Here is an 8516-nt window from a genome sequence, read left to right on the forward strand (position 1 = left end):
ATTGCTGCAGACTGATGCTATAAACTAAGTAAAATTCTGTTTAACAATTTTATATATTAGTCGGCTATTTCTATTTTGTGACCAAAAACTTCGATTTAATATGTCATTTTTTCAGTTTCTGCTTGATAGTTTTATGGTTTTCAAATTAAGTGGTTTAATATCGCATTTTCTTCTTTTCCTATTTGGTTATTTAAGTATATTTTGTTTCACAACAACAATGTAAGTGTTTCAGAATTATGTCCCAAAAAACCCTTGATGCATTTTTTCAAACTATTCTAACACCAGGGGGCAGTAAAATCTAAACGTAAATATATAATCACGGGGCGCTCCCCAACAACCACCGACTGGTAACTTCATATTATGATTTTATCAAAACGGTTACATCCTATACATTGTGCTTATTAGATATGTAATTATTAGTATTGAGACACCGTTTGTGTACCAATAAAATGTTTGTTTTGGACGATTTTTCCGTGTCGTTTTACGACATCGCTCAACTTTTGTGACAGAAGTGGGTCAATCAGCTAGACCAGCGTTCATCTTTTCGATAACAAATCTGATCCTAAGTGACGTCAGCGGTCGCGAACAGCCATTCCCGATTTGGGAGGCGGTGCCAGCGGACGTGTTTTCTGAATCACCTGACCGGCGAGGTAAGGACCAAAGTTTCTAAAAAGCCCGTTATCTAAGCAAGTGGACCATTATGGTACATGTACTTGTTTTACATGTTACGCAACCAGGAGTGTTGCAAACCGAGAAGGGTCTTAGTTTTTTGCATGTTACACAACCATGAGGGTTGTAGACCGAGAAGGGTCTTAGTTTTTTGCATGTTACACAACCAAGAGGGTTGCAGACCGAGAAGGGTCTTAGTTTTTTGCATGTTACACAACCATGAGGGTTGCAGACCGAGAAGGGTCTTGGTTTTTTGCATGTTACGCAACCAGAACGGTTGCAGACCGAGAAGGGTCTTAGTTTTTTGCAAGTTACGCAACCAGAAGGGTTGCAGACCGAGAAGGGTTTTAGTTTTTTGCATGTTACACAACCATGAGGGTTGCAGACCGAGAAGGGTCTTGGTTTTTTGCAAGTTACGCAACCAGAAGGGTTGCAGACCGAGAAGGGTCTTAGTTTTTTGCATGTTACACAACCATGAGGGTTGTAGACCGAGAAGGGTCTTGGTTTTTTGCAAGTTACGCAACCAGAAGGGTTGCAGACCGAGAAGGGTCTTAGTTTTTTGCATGTTACGCAACCAGAAGGGTTGCAGACCGAGAAGGGTCTTAGTTTTTTGCATGTTACACAACCATGAGGGTTGTAGACCGAGAAGGGTCTTAGTTTTTTGCATGTAACACAACCAGAAGGGATGCAGACCGAGAAGGGTCTTAGTTTTTTGCAAGTTACGCAACCAGAAGGGTTGCAGACCGAGAAGGGTCTTAGTTTTTAACGCAGCCAAGAGGTTTGTAGACCGAGAGGGGTACTAGTTTTTTGCATGTTACACAACCAGGAGGGTTGTAGACCGAGAAGGGTTTTAATTTTGAGTGTGACACCAGAAAGGTGGAGAATATTAGGTGGTTTGTTATTACGAGTAAAAAGACAATATATCAGAGTGAAACGGTTGGATAGGTTTTATGGCCGAAATTATAAACACAATGCGACCTTTGTAATTACTTAAATTATCTGGTCTATAGTCGGGGTGTAGTGATATTATTTTACGCTACGGGATCGTAACTTATTTTTCGATGCAAGATAAAGGTATATTGTATGATAGACATTGGAGGCGGGGCTTACAGAGTGTGGGCAAACGGTCGGTTTGCTCTAGTACTACTTGCTGCTTGGAAGAGAAACCAATAAATGTCGCCTTTATGGACGATGAGTGTAATTTATATTGTGGATAAACTTTCGACACCCTATTAACACAAGGTTGTTGAGATAATTGAGAGGGCGAGGTTGTTTTGATTTGGTCAAGTTGAGTAGATGCATACAAAATATATGACAGAATAACGACGATGACGAGGGCCCACAAAAAAAAAAGGTACATAAATCGTCAGAACAATCCCTCGAGAGGAGGATCGAGAGTTTGGAAGAAAAATCGAGAAAAGAGAAAACGAAAGTCATTGATACACTAAAAGAAAAGGTGCGATGTCTGGCACTTCATACAAACCCGAATACCGCCCTTCTTTTGTTATCGATGGAGGAACTGGCAACCGTATCTAAAAAGTTAAAGCATGATGAAGCTGATGTATTTGAAGAAATGGTGAGACAAGCCCAGCTGAACTCGTCAAAAATTGACTTGTCGAGTTTTTTGTCTTAATGTGTTAAGAGGTAAGGTATCTAGCATTGTTACAAAGGCTTTAACAAAGTGTCTGAAAGGGAGAGCTGAGGAAATTGATAAAACACCTACTCCTCCCTCTCAAAAACCCGACGGTCAGGCAATGCAATTAGAGTCGCCGTTAATGGGCTTGTACTAGCACCCCGGACAGACATATTATGCGCCGCCACCACAGGTTCCCTTTTCACATTATCTCCCAAGATTCGGTTATCAACAGTTCAATCAGGGGTCATATCGTCGCAATAGGGGAGGAGGGGGTTATTTTCGAAGTCAAGGTCCAAGAGGGAATTGCCATTTCTGTAATACTCCTGGCCATTTCTATAGAGATTGCGAGAAAATTAAATCTGCAAGGGGGGAAATGTTTGGCGGTAACATGTCATAGACAAGAGGTTATATGAGAATTTAATATGCCTAAATTTGTAATTGTTGGATCTACTCTACAGTCCAGGGACACTGATTCCCTAGTGATTGTTAACACATTCACGCGGACTGTGAGATTAGGGCCAAGTCTTTTCCTAACGTTGCTTATATATGGATGGATGGCTGATTACTGGTCATTCTATACTTTTTTGAACAGGGTGAAAAAACTGAAGTGGGAATTCCAGAGTGGGAACAGAACTTGTGTTGGAACCCTATAGATGAAGTTTACAACGTTAGACAGCATCCATCATGGGTGACTTTGGGAGGGGACAGTCCTAATCTCGCAGTGCGCGCTACAGCAGAAAATGTCATTAATCACAAGGCCGAATATAATTTGTCAAGACTATCACCGAGAGACCCGGATGTATTTGTGGCAGGCCAATTACATGTACAGAAAAATAACTGGGAATGTGTATTTGAAGCGAATATGGATAATTCGTCAAATGATGTAAAAGCATGGTTATCTGAAGGTGTAGATGTCTATAAATTTTTCAGGCCATTTAAGGGAATTGTTTGGGGAAAGCATTACGATTCAGCTATTCCTAAGCAAGCGTATTTTTACAATTCGAGCAAGTGTAAACTTTTCACAGAATTCATGATGAGTGAGTTGATTGAGCGTGTGCAGAATGGTTCTATACAGTTTATAGGAAAGTTAGGGGAATGCAAGCTTCCGAGAATTATAATGCCATTGACTGTTGAACCATCAAAACCGCGATTATGCTATGATGCCCGTTTCCTTAATTTATGGATAAAAGATATGCCATTTTCTTTGGAAACTCTGAAGGATGTTCATAGGTTGGTTCCACGTGAGGCATTGATGATATGTACTGATGAAAAATCTGGATATGATCATGTGTATTTGTCTGGGGAGTCCGTCAAGTATTTTGGTGTCCAGTTTGGAGGATGGGTATTCGCGTATAGAACATTACCGTTACTTCGTACTTGCGTAGCTTGGGAATTGCTACTTCTCAATATATTGACGATAGGTTTGCAGTTGTTTCTCAAAACGATATTGCGCAAGAAAGGGCTGATCCATTCCGCTATGTTTACGCGATTGTAGAATTGCTGACAAGGTTAGGATATACATTATCCCTTCGGAAATGTCAACTCATACTGTCGACTTCTGTGAAATATCTCGGTGTCGTAGTTGATTCCGTCAAACAAGCGTATATGTTACCAGAAAATAAAAAACATTCGTTTATGACACTGTGTGAGAATATGTTGTCTTCTGATTATGTTGATATTAGAACTCTCCAGCGTTTTGCCGGAAAATGTATATCTATGACTCTTGCTATACCCGCCGCTCAGTTGTACACTAGGGATGTTAATGCAGCCATTGCATTGTGTTCTAAGAATAGCAAACATGTAAGGATGACAGGGACTTTGCGTACGGAAATTGAACACTGGCGGTTTTTAGATAATTGGGAGGGTGTGTCTGTTTGGCGTCCGGAACGTCACAAACAAATATTGTTAGCCACTGATGCGTCATTATTCCGATATGGTGTCGCAGTATTATCAGGTAGTGACCGCGGAATGAGTTTTGGCGATTTCTGGCTAGTGCATGATAGTAGGCCGATTCATTCAAAAGAGGCATCCACAGTTTTGAAAGCGTTACAGTCGTTGGAAGACTCTCTGCGTGATCACAGAGAAGATATTTTAACTGACAACACAGCTGTGTTAAATTCGTGGAGAAACCAAGGCGGGAAAGATTATGAGCTGACAAGTATTATGAAAGAAATTTATTCTTTAAACGTTCGGAATAATATGGCTCTTCATATGCAATATGTACCGTCGAAAAAAAAAACGCTGCTGACGCTCCATCTCGAACAATATCATACACAGATTGTATGCTTACCTTATAGGCATGGGGGCGTGTCGATAGCGTCTATGGTCCTCACACTGTCGATTTGATGGCCACGGATACCAACGTAATGAGGTCCTGTGGTGATCAGCCATTAAGACATTTCACGGTTTCACCATCTCCGGGGTCAGGCGGTGTGAATGTATTTGTGCAAGAATTAGCGCGTGAGAAAAACCCGTATGTATTCCCACCATTCAATTTGATATTACTACTGCTTTGTTTACTCCGAGAACAACACGTGGAGGCTTGTACTATCGTGGTACCAGTTATCCAGCCACGTCCAATTTGGTGGACAATGCTAGGTAGATGTTGTTTGTCTTATATAGTGATCGGGGGAAAAGTTAGTCGAGAAGTCTTGGAAATTCCTACGAAACATGGTATAGTATGGACAAAATCGGTCTGAAGTGGGAGTTACGGGCTTATCGCGTTGCGTTTTGATGAATTGACGTCATTGTTATTATATATTTCAGAGCAAGCGTTTTGAAAACGCCGATATGACCAAAATCGAGGGTAGAATTCGGGAGATGGAGAATAAGATGAAGTCAACTATAAATGTTAAGAAACGCTGTAGTCTTGAGGTGAGATTGGCACAGTTTTTGCTACAACTTCCCGAGAAATCAACAATTGAGACGGCTACTCCTGATGATGTTCGTCGCTTCCTTATATGGAATGATACTTCGGGACAAACGCAGGTCCATATAAAGTGCAGTTATTTAGGGAAAAAAAAAAAGGTCTTCATGAATGTGGAGTGGATGTCCCGTTCGACTAGCGGCAGGTACTTTACAAAATATAGTATGTCACTTGGGGGATATATTCTGTGCGCACGGTAGAGGTAGTGTGTGGGATATTGCCAAGTCTGTGGGGAACCCGGTTTATTCCACCATGCTAAAATAATATATTAAGTTTGTTAAAGAAGAGCAAGCTCAAGCTCATGTTACTCAGAAACAAGCGAAACCACATGTTACTCCGAAACAAGCGAAACCAATTTTCCTGTCAAAAATTCAAACGGTTAGGAGCTTGTATTGACCGTCAACTTTGTCAATCACGGTTAACGGCTAAGGAAAAAATCATTTTAGCAAGGGATCAGGCGTTGATAAAATTGCAATTTTTCGCTGGTGAGAGAGCTAGTGATATTAGTAATATTGTCTCACAGGAAGTAAAGCGGTTAAATGACGATTCTGGGCTCGTGTTCCATCAGACGTATGGTAAGACTCTCCGAGGAGATGGAAAGTCGAATACGTAATAAAGCGTTGCGAAGATGATGAGGTGTGACCAGTGCGTGGAATTGACAAGTATTATCAGATAGCAAAAGATTGTGGAGTCGATCTCTCAGTTGGGTATCTATTTCGCCCCGTGACAGAATCTGGCCGAGTCCTCGATTCTCAGCTAAGTTATTCGGCGATTTAAGATCGTTTAAAAGGTCACTTGACCTCGCTAGGAATGTACGAAGGCGAGACACCTCATAGTTTTAGAGCAGGTTGCGCGATTACACTGGCGCTGTCTGGATCTAATACGGAAATAATGCACCATATCGGATGGCGTAATGAGCAATCAGCTGACCACTACAGCCGGGCCAGAACCTTGACTAATGCAGGTTGTCTGGCAGGGCGCTTAGCCAGGTTGGTGACAGATAATGACCGAGTGGAGTCATATTTTAACCAACATGTGGATTTCGAGGCTTTAAACAAATATTTTCAAGGAGAGTGTGTTGCGAGCGATGACAGTAGCAATGAGTAGAATGATCATTGAATATCTCATAGTTTTATTTACGCCTACAATATGATTACTAAGTATCGGTTGGTTGTAATGAACATTAGTTCTTGATGATCTACTAAATTTTCTCTTTAATATGTGGTAATAGTGATAAATTGTGATTGTGTAAGTAGGCAATTTTTCTTTGTTCTTTTTTAAGTGAGTATTGGGAGTTACACTATCGGATGTGCTAATGGTTGCAACATTCTGTCGCTGTGTTAACATAGATTGAAAGACATTTGCATTGAGTAATTTTGCCCAATACTTAACAACACTGAAATCGAGAGCGACAATGATGTTACTCAGGATATGTAATGATCCTAAGTGACGTCAGCGGTCGCGAACAGCCATTCCCGATTTGGGAGGAAGGGAGAAGATGGAAGTATTTTTGGATCAATGGATTATGAACACGTAGTGATTTTATATATATCGTACGAAAAAAAAAATATAAAAATACATAAAAAAAAAAAATAAAAAAAAATAAAATAAAAAACATGTGTTGCTCTCATTTCACATTGAGTAATTTTGCCCAATACTTAACAACACTGAAATCGAGAGCGACAATGATGTTACTCAGGATATGTAATAATCTCTTACGGAGTCGTACATGTAGGTTTCCAGTAGGTTTCCTATGGAGGGTTAAAAGGGACTTAATTATATGTTTAACTTTTCTTGTTTGTTTAACCATTTAACTTATTGTTTTGATTATTGTTCCTTTATCTTTTATTTTTTCATTTCTTTATTTTTACATCGTGATAAGTGTTGATATTAAATTTCTTTTATTCATCGGTAGATAGTTTGTGTTTCTTTGTTTTATATTCCTATTGCTGCAGACTGATGCTATAAACTAAGTAAAATTCTGTTTAACAATTTTAGATATTAGTCGGTTATTTCTATTTTGTGACCAAAAACTTTAATTTAATATGTCATTTTTTCAGTTTCTGCTTGATAGTTTTATGGTTTTCAAATTTAGTGGTTTAATATTGCATTTTCTTCTTTTCCTATTTGGTTATTTAAGTATATTTTGATTCACAACAACAATGTAAGTGTTTCAGAATTATGTCCCAAAAAACCCTTGATGCATTTTTTTCAAACTATTCTAACACCAGGGGGCAGTAAAATCTAAACATAAATATATAATCACGGGGCGCTCCCCAACAACCACCGACTGGTAACTTCATATTATGATTTTATCAAAACGGTTAAATCCTATACATTGTGCTTATTAGATATGTAATTATTAGTATTGAGACACCGTTTGTGTACCCATAAAATGTTTCTTTTTGACGATTTCTTCCGTGTCGTTTTACGACATCGCTCAACTTTTGTGACGGGAGTGGGTCAATCTAGACCAACGTTCATCCACAGGTGCCTGACTCGTTTTATAAAATAATAACAAATAGAGTACATGTATAAATGAGAAAGGTTCTGAACTCCCCCAGGCTTGAAATCTGATGTATTTATTTCTAAGTACCGTAGCTTCGGTTGTTTTGGGTGGATTTTTTCGAAGTAGGACTTAAATTGAAGAGAAATGGTCAATCTTTAAAATAAGCCATAACATGTTGCTGATTTCTCGATATTAGTTTACGAAATCGGGCGTGAAACTTCAAAATCCCCTCGATTTTGTTTAGTCGGACAAGTTGACGTATCGGGGTCACTACACTTTGACTCTATTGGACATAGCTTTAAATACGAAGTCCACGGGTTAATCAAGAGGTACGCTTCATCAGGTCACCGAAAACAACTATTGCATACACTTACTATATGTATACGAGCACCCTATCGACGGCCCCGGGACTTTTTATGCATACTGATAGCAGATTTTCCCCTTGAGTAGCCATGTTGTGTCAGCCGCGGTAAATTTGAAAAAGCATTCTGATTGGTTATAGAAAATGTGTTTAACCAATCAGAATGCTTGTTCAAACTTACCGCGGCTGACACAACATGGCTACTCAAGGGGGAAATCTGCTGTCAGTATGCATAAAAAGTCCCGGGGCCGTCGATAGGGTGCTCGTATACATATAGTAAGTGTATGTAATAGTTGTTTTCGGTGATCTGATCTGATTTAACTAGAATTCTTCAGTCAAACGAGGAAGACTTTGACGACACAGTCCAACTTCGCACAGGTAAGTGATCCCAATTAGCGCTAAACTACTTCAACAA

The sequence above is a fragment of the Pecten maximus genome, chromosome 12 (assembly GCF_902652985.1).
Source record: "Pecten maximus chromosome 12, xPecMax1.1, whole genome shotgun sequence".
NCBI lineage: Eukaryota > Metazoa > Mollusca > Bivalvia > Pectinida > Pectinidae > Pecten > Pecten maximus.